The sequence below is a fragment of the Ostrea edulis genome, chromosome 10 (genome assembly GCF_947568905.1).
Source record: "Ostrea edulis chromosome 10, xbOstEdul1.1, whole genome shotgun sequence".
Taxonomy (NCBI): domain Eukaryota; kingdom Metazoa; phylum Mollusca; class Bivalvia; order Ostreida; family Ostreidae; genus Ostrea; species Ostrea edulis.
Genome location: NC_079173.1, coordinates 12489640 through 12502733, shown reverse-complemented (window position 1 = coordinate 12502733; position 13094 = coordinate 12489640). Strand labels below are relative to the sequence as shown.

Here is a 13094-nt window from a genome sequence, read left to right as displayed (position 1 = left end):
ATTCATACTAAGGATCACTGATTCCTGCAAAATCTTAGCTTATTAAATTACGTGCAGTTTGGAGCAAGTAAAGTACATATTGCAAACTATCAAACTAAATGTCCAAGTTTATTTCTAATTCAAAAGTTATTTTTATTCATACAATCCCCCCCCCCCCTCTCCCAGTATAATCCTTTTGCACTCAATACAATTTCCTTTGCTGCGCACTCAGATGTTATTATACATACGGAATATGTAATTCTGAGGAGAGGATGCAAGTTCTTGTTTTCGTTGTTTTGGGAATGGAAGGGGATACAAAATAGCTTACATGGCAAGAAAATTTTACTTATAGTAAAACACACTTATAATGAATTCACACTTATTATGGAGTGATATTTGTTCCTCTATGAAAGGAAAATGCAAAAACTTTTATTGGTTATAACAAATTTTGGTATAAAATTAACAAACTGTTTTTGTTGGCTCTAGAAGTTTGCTATTTTACTGTATATGTAATAATCTAAAAGAATGAAAAATTATCAAGAGTTTGTCCAGCTATGAGAAAACCATGCTAAACTGTTTCTTTTTAAATGAAGAAAATGGTGGTTGTCAGTATATTTCTAATCATTTATATCTTTTCAGTATTATGGTTGGAATATTTATAATTTGAGGTAAATTTATCGATAGAGCTAGGTCATTTCTAGTTTTAGTAACAATTAAAATGCATTCTACGTTTACATATATGTGGACTGTAAGTGAGCCTTTGAAAGTCTTTCATTTAACTATTACAGTTGTTTTAACAAAACTGTACAAATTTTAAACAATCCATTTTCAATAACATATGTCAGACTTTTAAAACAGAAAGTGTAAAATATTCATAATTTCATTTCTTTTGACTGAACAAAAGTGCAATTTTTAGTAACATATGGCAGCATGCAGTCATCCAATGAATACAGTACCCCATTAAAAAATATGCCATTTAAGTATTGTGATATTGATGTACAATATATTACATAGAAAATATGCTGTTGATATACTGCAACCTTGCTTCTGCTACATTTTGCATGATTTTTTCATAAGAATGCAACCTCTTCTACTTAAAAATGTCTCATATTGCTGACCTAGACAGAAATGGCTTCTCTATCCTCATCATATCTTACCATGAATCAGACAATAGATTATTGAATAAGTCAATGACTTCTGGAATGAATGAAATGTTCACATATGTTTATAACAGCTAGGAGTTAACCAAAATAATAACAAGATCTGGCTGTTCAATTACATATATATCAACTCAGTTACCATTTCTTATGTAAGAAAATGCAAAACATTTAGCCAATACTCAATACTGTTGATGATCAATGCTGTTGGAGCATGCATGATCATGATCAACCTTAACATTAGCTAGCTGAAACCCACATATATACAACCCTTTGCATGTACAGCAAATATGTATTAGTTTTACATACATAAATAGGATTAAAGTTATAAGTACGCGACACTACAAAGTAGATCTCTGTACCACAGTGAAGCTGGGCAAAGTACTATCAAACAGGACAACACCGCACGCCATTACAGTATTGATGTAAGCCCTTGTGATTAGACCATTTAGTACTTTGAATAATGAGATTTTTCTCTTTTATTACTAAATTGTGACCATTAAGTGCATCCATGAATATTAGAACAACCACAACTTTGTTTTGTAACATGGCATGACATAGTACTTAGAATAAAGGAGATATAATCTCCACTGACAGTCACTGGGATTATAATGACTTATTACTAGTATATACAATATACCAACACAAGTACCTGCCCATACGGCTCCTCGATAATATCCGACGTCCGTGGACTATAATCTGCGACTAAATTATAATACAACGACATATTTCATCCAAACAGTATAATCCAAATACTATCTTTTATTTCCACACTGAGACTGCGGTTTGAAAATCACCACACGGAGGTCAAACCATAATCTTTATAACGGCCATGGTGCTCCAATTGAAAACAACAGGATCGAGTTTTCAGGAAACATTATGTAGGAGAAGATAATGTAAATTTCGGGGAGGGTGTTTATGAGAACATCCAGTTTCCTTCCACCGACTTGTACTAATAATAGTGTAGCAATTGACGTGAACATCCTGTTGCCGCATTTAATCCTTGTGTTTGTATGGAGACGACCTTATATATCCACATGTACAAATTAAGTATCTGTCACTGTAACTATTGCAACTTAATTTCAATTTTTCAAAACACCCCAGATACAATTTGCATATACCATTCTCAATGACAGTAATTTAATTCATTCAAGCACTTTCATGAATTTAGAGACAAATGATATATATTCAAGACAAGTATAGTAAACTCACTATTAAGAAATTCAATTTTCCTAAAACAACCCTGAATACATTTGGTCTAGCTGCCTTAAGATTACTATAAACATACCTGCAGCAGATCAAATGCCAGCCCCCCCCCCTCCCCCCCCCCCCCCACACACACACAAAATAATCCACTTTATAGAAACTATGTTTTGTCTGGGCTTCAGGAGGCTTTGCCCCATGATCCCTGTCCAGGGCAAACAGGCCCGAGGCTTCAAAGACAACCCCATAGTCTTTTACAACCACCCACCCCACCCTACCCCACCCACCCCCCTTTTGAAACTGAATTCTGAATCTGACATATCATGCAATATGTTGGCTAATCAGGTGTGCAGAATTTCAGTCAATAAGGGACTGTTATGTTAGAATTATATAACTTATTTTCTACATACAAGTGCATCAATAAGGACCATTTGACATTTAAATTACTTTGAATTTTCAGACTACACCAATTCCCACCTCCTATCTTATTTGTTATCTGTTCTCATTGGTGCATTAATTGTAAAAGCCATGTAATAGTATCCTTAGTTTCACAATTGCAAGACAATTACATTGATAAGCTTACATCATTGATTGACAGAATTATTGTGTATAGTTATCAACAAGATACACACAGCCATAAACAAACCACAACAACTAGGCTATGGTTAAAAGTTGAACAAGCCAAGTCAACTATGACTTGGCATTGCATGCCCGCAAAGCACAATGGATAGCATGCAGGCATATTAACCTTATATATTACAAGAGGCCCATGGGCCTAGAATCGCTCTTCTGATACATTGTAGAACAGGCAAAAATTCTCACTAACCAAGATTCATCAATTAACAAAGTTTGATTATGTTAAGTCAAAGAGTACCTGAAAATTTAAATGTAACTGTCCAAAAGTAGGTCACGTTGACCTACTTTTGGTCGACTCACTGAAGACTCAAAATGCATCAACTGACAAGTCAAATAGTATTCAAATATATTGGACAAATTCCAAAAGAAGGCCACAGTGACCTACTTTTTGGTCGACACACTCTGAAGACTCAAGACCCATCAACTGACAAAGTTTGATGATTGGAAGTCAAAATAGTGCCTGGAATATTCAAATATAGCCGTCAAAATCCAAAATAGGTCATGGTGACCTACTTTTTAGTCAACACACTCTGAAGACTCAACATGCATCAACTGACAAAGTTTGATAATTGTAAGTCAAATAGTATCTGAAATATTAAAATATAGCCATCAAATTCCAAAATTAGGTCACAGTGACCTACTTTTTTGTCAACAAACTATGAAGACTCAAAATGCATCAACTGACAAAGTTTGATGATTCTAGCTTTCATATTGACCAAAATCTGCATCTAAAATTGAAAATGTGAAATTTGAATGTCTGCAAAATTCAAAAAGTAGGTCACTGTGACCCACTTTTTAATTTATAAATATGTTTCAAGGCCTCTAGACGCATCAACTTACAAGGTTTGATGATTCTAAACCTCTCGGTATCTGAAATAATAACCTAAAATGTATTCATAAATGATTAGCCAAAAAATTCAGAAAGTAAGTCATGGTGACATACTTTTCACATGACGCACTTTAAAGTCCCATGATCCATCAACTGACAATTTTTAATGATCATGGGCTCAATAGTGTCCAAGATATGCATCAAAATCCATTTAATAATAATTACCTGCGAAATTCAAAAAGTAGGTCACCATGACCTACTTTTAAGACAGCATGATATTAGGTCCTAAGATGCATCAACTGACAAAATTTGATGATCCTAGTCCTTATACTAAGCAAAATATCAAAGTTTAACAAAACAAAATTTAAGGTCAACTTTGAAGTGACCTTGAGACCACACCCTTTGCCCCAGGATGATGCCTTGAACATTTTTTTATCTACAACCTATCATCATCCTTATGCATAAGTTTGGTGACAATTTGCCCAGTGGTTCTTGAGAAGATTTTTTAGCAACCACTACTTTTGTTTGCATTTTCCTAATTATCTCCCCTTGTTAAAGGGTCACAACCCTAGTTTTAGTATAAATGAAAACCCTTGGGCCAAGGATACCCTGTGACAAATTTGACAAAAATTGGCCACGGGGTTCTTGAGATATAACCCTTTTTACAAAAAGTTGACGCACACCATATGATTAGCACTTTGAGCCTTCAGCTCAGAAGAGCTAATAAACAGAAGCTGGAACAAGTTTCATGGACCCAGGTGGAGTTATATTTTGCAAAGCACCTACTCCCAATCATACCATCAATATCAAATGTCACACCTTATAGTCTGTAAAACCCGAGTCCTATGAATTTATGGTCATGAGGTCAGGTGTAATACTAAATAAATTCTGAGAAATATATTTTTGACTCCTGAAAGAACCTGAAAATATCATCTATAATTATAAGGACAACATAAAAAATTATTGACCAATTTTAGTCCGAGCCTGACAAGTTTCATGTTATTCCATTAAGTTTTATCTAAGAAGTAAATGTCTTGAGTTTGTATGATGATGGGTTATGTTACAGTGACCCATGTAAACAGGGGTAATTAATTGAATTGAATAATTAATGAAACATCAAAGGTTGATCATTACTGACAAAACACTTGGCAAATGTGAATATTGTGTTATCATAAACACACAACTGATTCATGCCCCAGAACTTTTAAAATTGTACAGAGCTGAGACAGTCTACAATTTCCATGAAAATATTCTAGACTTTATTGTCAGTTTCCACAATGGGAGTAATATGCCTATAGGTACATGAAAACGGCCAGATTACGCCCTCCTCCTTCAGAGTCAATCATCACGAAAGGTCCATTGCATGCACATGAAATACACTTTTAAAATTTCAACTTGTTTTTAAAAGATTTGATTTTTCAAAATTTATTTTTTGTGATCTACACGGATGTTGTGTTGTAAGTTTGTAGGGCATGACCCTATTTAGGATGTCACATGACAAAGATTTTATATCTATTGACCTACGCATCCTAGTAAACATGAATTCTAACACGTGCATGTTAAAATTCTAACTGTAATTCAGTATGTGTACAACAATCAGGAAGTTTGATAACACTGAAAGTGCACTGACAGGGGAGATTACTCTCTGTCTCAATCTCACTCTGTATGGTGAATTAAACAATGAATAACAAAACCAAGTTATGGAGACATAAATGGATTTAAATGTTATGGGTTATAGTTTCATTCATGCTTCATAAACCATGAGGCAGTTCATGTTCATGAAAAATAGGAAACACAGCTGTCACACCCACCTCATTTCTTTTCAATTAATTCTAACATCAAATCACATTAAATTCATGTTTATTGTACAGATCTCTTAATTAACTTGCAATGCAATGTAAAATTATGAAATCACTGATACATATATGTGTATGTGAAATCAAATTCCATGTTAAAACTAAAATTAAATATCTTAAGGTACAATCTTTAATCCACTGCTCAGGTGTTTGTAAAACTTACATTGCATTTCAATACAAACTTATTGTTAACAATCATATTCAAATACTCACTGTAAAGCAAGAAAATTTTCGAACAGCAAAAGTATAAATCAATAAGATAAACAAAAAAATAAAACAAAAAAATAAACAGTTCTGGATGGAATGTGGTGAGCTACTTTTAAATTCTAAGTCACATTGAAAAAACTTAAAACGTTTACGAGATTTGAACTCCAGATAATACAGAACCACATCTCCACGAGTTAACCCACTGAATTAACCGGCTATAAAACAAGGAAATCGAAAAGGACAAAGTTTTGGGGGTTTTTTTTTGGGGGGGGGGGGGGGTTTGGAAAAGGACAAAGTTAACCCACTGAGTCAACCAGCTAAGCAACGAGATAAAAAAAAAAAGGACAAGAGTTAACCCACTGAGTCAACCGGCTAAGCAACCAGATCGAAAAAGGACAAGAGTTAATTAACCCACTGTGTTAATTAACCTACTGAACAACGAGACAGAAAAGGACAAGGAATACATTGATATCTATTTTTTATTTAATGGCAGAAGGAAGTTAGCCACTATGACCATGTGTTATTCATCCTGAAGGTCATTCATCCCTGATGACCTTGACCTTTTGGCACCACGCAATACTGTGTCATTTTCCTGTTGGCACAATAGTTACTTCTTTCACTCTTTATATATAAATCAAATGACCAGTCCATGCTGTTCTCTAATGTACACAGATGATTGTCTAAAATGGAGTACAACAAATAAAATCATAAGCAGTGAAGACACTAAGGGACACAGGGTCTAGATTGACGACAGATAATATGTCTTGATCCAATTAGATCGGGAAATTTATCAAAACTTTTTGTTCAGATTGGGAATTTTTTAATGAAAACATTAATCATCCACATTTTTGTTTCAGATGAAGAGGATTTTCTACTCTTTTTTAAAGGTTAAGATGAAGGAAGACTGACGTACTCAGTCACATTTACTCCCTCCCAATCAAACGTGTAATCTTAAAATCTCTGTAATTTTTGGTATTTAGGTAATCATTTGATCATTCTTACCTAAATTGACTCAATACTGGGAATTACTGGACTATATATGAATTGGTAAATTTTTATTTTCCACTCTAGCTTAGGAAGTTTCCTGTTATCAGACCCATTCCTAGAGAGATCGACAACCCTGATCCTCTTATCAGCAAATTAAATGACTTTTCTACCCTCCAATATACTGCTCATCCATTCTGTGGGTGCACTTGTGATCTAAAACTAAACCATTGGATGACATAGTGTGCAACAACGTAAACATGAAACATGCTGACATTGGATTCTCCTGTACAGTTGTTTTAAATCGACCTTCCGTTAATCCCAGGTCCATATTTGCTTTACTTTAAATACTGATCACCAAAAACCTTTTGAATTCTCATTTGACACAGAAGAGTTCCAAAAGTAGTAAGGCCGGATTTCTGAAATTTCCAAAAACTAACCCCTTAATCATGAAAACGTAACAGTTAATTCAAATGGCTGAGGATTCAATCACTCAGACAACACAAAGCTATATAATATATATATATAGGGTATAAGAGTATGTAGCGGTCACAGTTTCGATAGCGCGCCATTGGCCAGATAGCTCAGTTGGTAGAGCACCTGACTAGAGATTCTGGGGGCCCACTAGGTTCGAATCTCAGTCTGATCCATTACATTTTCTCCCTTCCTGTTACATTTGGTGCCATAGACCAGCCCCTGGAACTGACAGATGAAAATGCCTGCCAGGGAACAAAGATCCACTGCATCATACAGGGTTCATGTCTTCAAGGTGTGAAGACATTTAAGGAGGGAGGAATGTAGCGGTTGCTTTGAAATGGTCACCAACTGGCAAGAGAAAGAGAGGAAGACCAAGAGAGACCTGGAGAAGATCGGTGGAGAAAGAAATGAAAGATAACAACTGCAGTTGGGGACAGGTCCAGAAATGGATAAAAGACAGACCAACATGGAAGTCTCTGGTGACGGCCTTATGTGCTGACAAGCACGAAGAGGACTAAGTAAGTAAGTAAGAATGTAGCGATCAGCCGGGTTCAATCGGATAGTTCAGTTGATAGAGCACCTGACTAAAGATTCAGGGGGCCTGGGTTCGAATTCCGGTTTGGTTCGTTGAATTATCTCTCTTTCTGTTACAAGTATATAGACACACTTAGCAAACGTATTTAAAAATTTTGTTCAGATAATTGGGAAGATCTAACTAGATATATACATATCTGATTTATCAAATGTACCATATCAACTGTATTTTTATCATTTCAAGTCAGTATACCAGATAAAGTATTAAAACATTGGAAGTACCCCCTTGTTTGTCGTAAGAGGTGACTAAATGGGGCAGTCCTTCAGAAGAGACCGCAACAACTGAGATCCCATGTCACAGCAGGTGTGGCACGATAAAGACCCCTCCCTGCTCAAAGACCATAAGCGCCGAGCATAGACCAAAATTTTGCAGCCCTTTGCAGTGGTAACGTCTCCATGCGAGGGAAATATTCTCGAGAGGGACATTAAACAATATTCAATCAATCATTAATTTTACGTATAATATACTCTTACTAGAATGTGACCTCCTAGTCACTGTTACCATATAAACTAACCACGCACAAATTAGCGGTAAGCCAGGCTAACTTTTCGGGCAGCCGAGCGTTTAATTAATAAACAAAACTATACAATGATTATAAATCATAGCAAACGCGATATTGCATAAAATGAAATACAACTTAATAACCATTTAGCGTTTACCCTCATAAAAAACATTACTAACCGCCCAGAAAAAACCATAAATAAAAAAGGATTATGAAAAAACTATATGGAAATCTGTGTCCACACGCCGGTGTTAATAATGTCTAGAGAGTGAATACTGGACGTGTATTCTTTAGCTGTAATTTATCAATACTATTTAATAAATTGTTGAAAATAAGGTGCGTCTGACACCGTGAAAGCGCTGACTTAGGATGACTATTGTTAACCTACTCTACTTGATATCTCCGTAACTCTGATTGGTCGTCCTATGATCACCCTGCGTATCATTACGCCAATACATTCGAACACGCAACTATCATACAATGTTTTCCCGCTATTCTGCAAATTAAACGCGGGAAAACTTTAATATATACAATGTATGTAATATATGTAATACAAAATAGAGAACTGCATCGAATCTAAACAAATTCTATTATATTTCATACATTCATACATCACCAAAAAAAACACAGTATTCACATTAATTAATAAATCATTTACAGCATGTGCAGCTTATAATGATTATAAGCTGCACATGCTGTAGAGGAATATGGAAACATGCTCTCCGTATAATTACATGCAGGAACTTCTGCGAATTTCGGACAGTACATTTCTGAAGTTTAGACCCTCGCTGAGTATTCAATTTTACCTCAATATCTCGATCTCTACAACAATAGTCCCATTTCCCACCTTCTGCACCAAATAAAATGATGTGATACTTATCAAATACCCAATGAAATCCAGGTCCATGTGTAATTCTGTGGTAATTTTGGTAATTTCGGATACTTTCATTTAATTTCTAGCAGCTAATTTTATGTATTTGATTTGTTTTAGCAAGTGCATGAGTACATGTACTACAAAAAGAGGCCCAAGGGTCACATCGCTCACCTAAGTTACCTTGGCCCATATCTAAAGACTTTCCATATATGTATTTGCATGTAAAACCTTAGTCCGTATTGTGGCCCCAATTTACCCCTGGAGGTCATGATTTTTACAAACTTGAATCTGCACTATGTCAGGAAGCTTTCATGTAAATCTTAGCTCCTCTGGCCCATTGGTTCTTGAGAGGATGATTTTTTTTAAAAATTTGTATTTATTCCCAATTTCCCATGTAAAACTTTGATCCCCCTATTGTGGCCCCAAACTACTCCCAAAGGCCATGATTTGAATGAACATGAATCTGCACTATGTAAGGAAGCTTTCATGTAAATCTCAGCTCTTTTGGCTCATTGGTTCTTGAGAAGATGATTTTTAAAGTTTTCCCTATATATTTCTACGTAAAAATTTGATCCCCTATTGTGGCCCCAACATACTCCCGGGGGCCATGATTTGAATAAACTTGAATCTGCACTATGTCAGGAAGCTTTCATGAAAATTTCAGCTCCTAGCTTTGGCCCAGTGGTTCTTGAGAAGAAGATTTTTAAATGACCCCACCCTATTTTTGTATTTTTGTTAATATAAACAATTGTTTTTTATTTCACAAGGTTAATTGAAAAGTTTTAAAATCAAGGCAACAAGTATTAACTTTTAAAGAGGCTAAATGATTAGTATGTTACTATGAAAGTGCCCCGAAATTGACTTGCCGTGACAAAAAGTGCCCTTTTGAACATATGATATGTGTGCCCTCTCTAGATCCTAGATTTAACACTATGCCAATTCGAAGAGGTCTATGTCATCTTGATTTAATTGGCATAGACCCATGGTCTATACCAAGTTTTAAACCAATTTCGAACACCATGCTTGAAATCTGATTCCATAGACCATGAGGATGCTTGCATCATATTGTTTCAGCACACTGTAGCTTTGTTCTGATTCCTATGTAAAACTTAACTGACTTCATGAATCCTAAACCGCGTTCGAGGTCGCCGTTCCGTTGTTCTCGTGCTCCGTTCTTAGAGTCAGGAACAGCTAGAACATGTGCGCACGAACATGTTCTTTGTTCTTCAACCACACTACCTACCGAGTTCTTGCACCTCGAACCCATTCTCGGGTTGCGTTACTCAACGTTCGGAATCGACAGGGATTTGTACTTGTAAGAAAAACGGTGATCTCGAACGCACTCATATATATCCACATTTCACATCAAAATCTGAACAAAGTTGAATTCTGTTTTGTCAAAATGTATTATAAAAGCTTTGTAAATCTAACTGAGAAATAGATTTGTTTTCATATATTCTTCTGTAAAACTTGCACCATCTACTTGGTCCTATCTTGACACACACCCCCCCCCCCCCCCTATAATCTGAACAAACTTGAGTCTATGCTCTGTGGGAGAGGGTGGTTGTAAGGGGGTCTCCCTATCCTCCATTGCTACATCTCCCTCTTACTCTTTTTCCTTCCTTAAACATCAGTGGAGAAAGGAAAAGGCACCCCCCCTACCATTCTCAGACCAATCCCTCTCCACATATTTCCTGTCAGTGTCTCCCAATGTAACAAAATAACTGTTCTGGAGAAAATGTTTCATACAAAGAAATAGGGAAAATAAAACCTGCCAGTACAATAAGCTACATATTAATTGAACTTGTGACTTTTGATTTGGTCAAAGCTTACCTTACAAATAAGCAGATCAAAGAAATTAAGTTTCCTTAGCAATTTTGAAGTAAAAATTGTGTTCTGTGGAGATTTGTGAAGGAGAATTGGGAATAAAAAGGCTACACTGCTTTGCACTCTATGCGAAAGACATTGGACCGTCGGACCTGACCTCAGGTCCAATGCGTTCTTTTTTACGCCAGACCGGAATGTCCGATGTCTCTGCAGTGTCTGGTTTTGAGCTTTACTATTTGACGCGGAGTCATTTAAATGTTTGTTATCAGTAAAAAATATCGCACAAATCCAAATATGTAAATGAATGAGATTAAGACCGCATGGACCGTCTAAAGTATTATGCGGGAGCGATCCCCGGTAAAAGAAAAGCTGTTAGGCCCACTAGAGATAAAATATCAATAGTATTACTATAGTATAATAAATAAGATTTCCTGTGTGTTCATTGATTACACAGGACCGAATGTCCTGTGTGGTCCAAAAACTTTAATTCGCATAGACTGCTTTGGTTTAATTGTTTCCATTATTTGGGGATGTTAAAGCAGATATTGGGAAAAAATACCTGCTTTTAGTTTTTAGAATTGGGAATGGGGCCTTTATTTAGGCCCCCTTACAGATCCTTTAAAAAACGCCTGGCACCTAAAGCTAAAACAATCAACTGCCTGAGTATGTCTCAAAATCTGAGTCAGGCTGCTTACAAATGATTACAATGAAAGAATGCATTATATCAGGGCTCAAAATTAACATATGCCCGTCAGCCTGGCAGTTTATACATGTATTTGATATTTAACCCATCTCCCCCCTTTTAAAATTATAATGCACCTGCGGGGATTTTTTTAACCTTTGATTTCAAGAGCCAAGGCTATTCAAGGCTATTTCCATCAATTGGTAAAAACAGTGATATTTTCAATGAAATTGGGAAAACACTTATAATTTTAACAAAATTTTAAAAGCATACAACTAATTAATTTTATCTTCAGATTTCAGCAAACTTTAATTTCTTGTTTTTCGTGGTAAAGATGTTCCAGTAAAGCACTGTCCAAGTAAGATTTTATCAAAGGAAATCAGCTTCCGTTTCTAAAGTGAGTATAGTGGCTGAATCATAAGATTTTGAACATTTTCACTTTCAGTATCATTCTGAGAAATTAAAGAAAAACCCCTTGGAGTTTCCATTAAGAGGCTTTTGTCACTGCCAATGGCTGTGTTCAATATGGACCCAACCTCTTGTTGATTTTCTACCTGTTCATTCATAAGGATGGTCAAGGAACATGGGCTCCTCACATTGAGAGATAGCTTTAGTAAATATAAGCCTCTTCTTTTTCCTACCCTATAGCAATGGTATTAGCTACTATAGTCTGTAACTTAATACATGCATGCAACATTTTCTTGTCACATGGACAGATTTATACAATAATGATCATGATGATCCCAAGCTTAAATGTAATAAATTTTCTAACAACTACATAAACATCCATGGTAAATGAGTTCTTAACAAAAATCAAAAAACTTTCAATTTGCGAGTTTTTGTTTTTTATCATACTTTAGAAATTCTTGAGCATCATTTGGGGGAAAACAACTGCTTTTCAGCATTAGGACCAAATTTTCGCCCTCTACAGACCCTAAAGAAATTCTGATTTGTATATGACATTTGATTTTTTGTTTGTTATGTACGTATGCCTGTCCAGAAATACTGAATAAAATTTGTATACAGTAGCACATTCCTCCTTTTGAAATGATGGTCATGAAGAACATACCCTTCCAGCGCAATATAAGCTTATAAAATTGTTAGAAGAGGTGTGATATTACAGGAAGTTATAAATGCATTTTTCAGTGGGCCATCAAGATTTACAGTACATGTATTTTGAATTAAATTGTATTAATGCATGAAATAATTCTGTTTTTGAAAATTCCAAAGTGAAACATTTGTGATCATCACAATATCTATCCAGAGTTACGGATATATAACTATAA

At 35.5% G+C, this 13094-nt stretch overlaps 1 protein-coding gene and 1 long non-coding RNA gene across 50 annotated transcripts in view; one reads left to right on the top strand and one right to left on the bottom strand.

The window, feature by feature from the left end:
* LOC125666832 (rho GTPase-activating protein 15-like) overlaps positions 1-13094 on the bottom strand; it is a 62165-nt gene that overhangs the window by 47561 nt on the left and 1510 nt on the right. The window lies entirely within an intron of this gene.
* LOC130050945 (uncharacterized) lies at positions 2683-12833 on the top strand. Its single transcript, XR_008799333.1, has 2 exons — positions 2683-12421; positions 12669-12833. It is a non-coding gene; the product is annotated as an uncharacterized LOC130050945 (long non-coding RNA).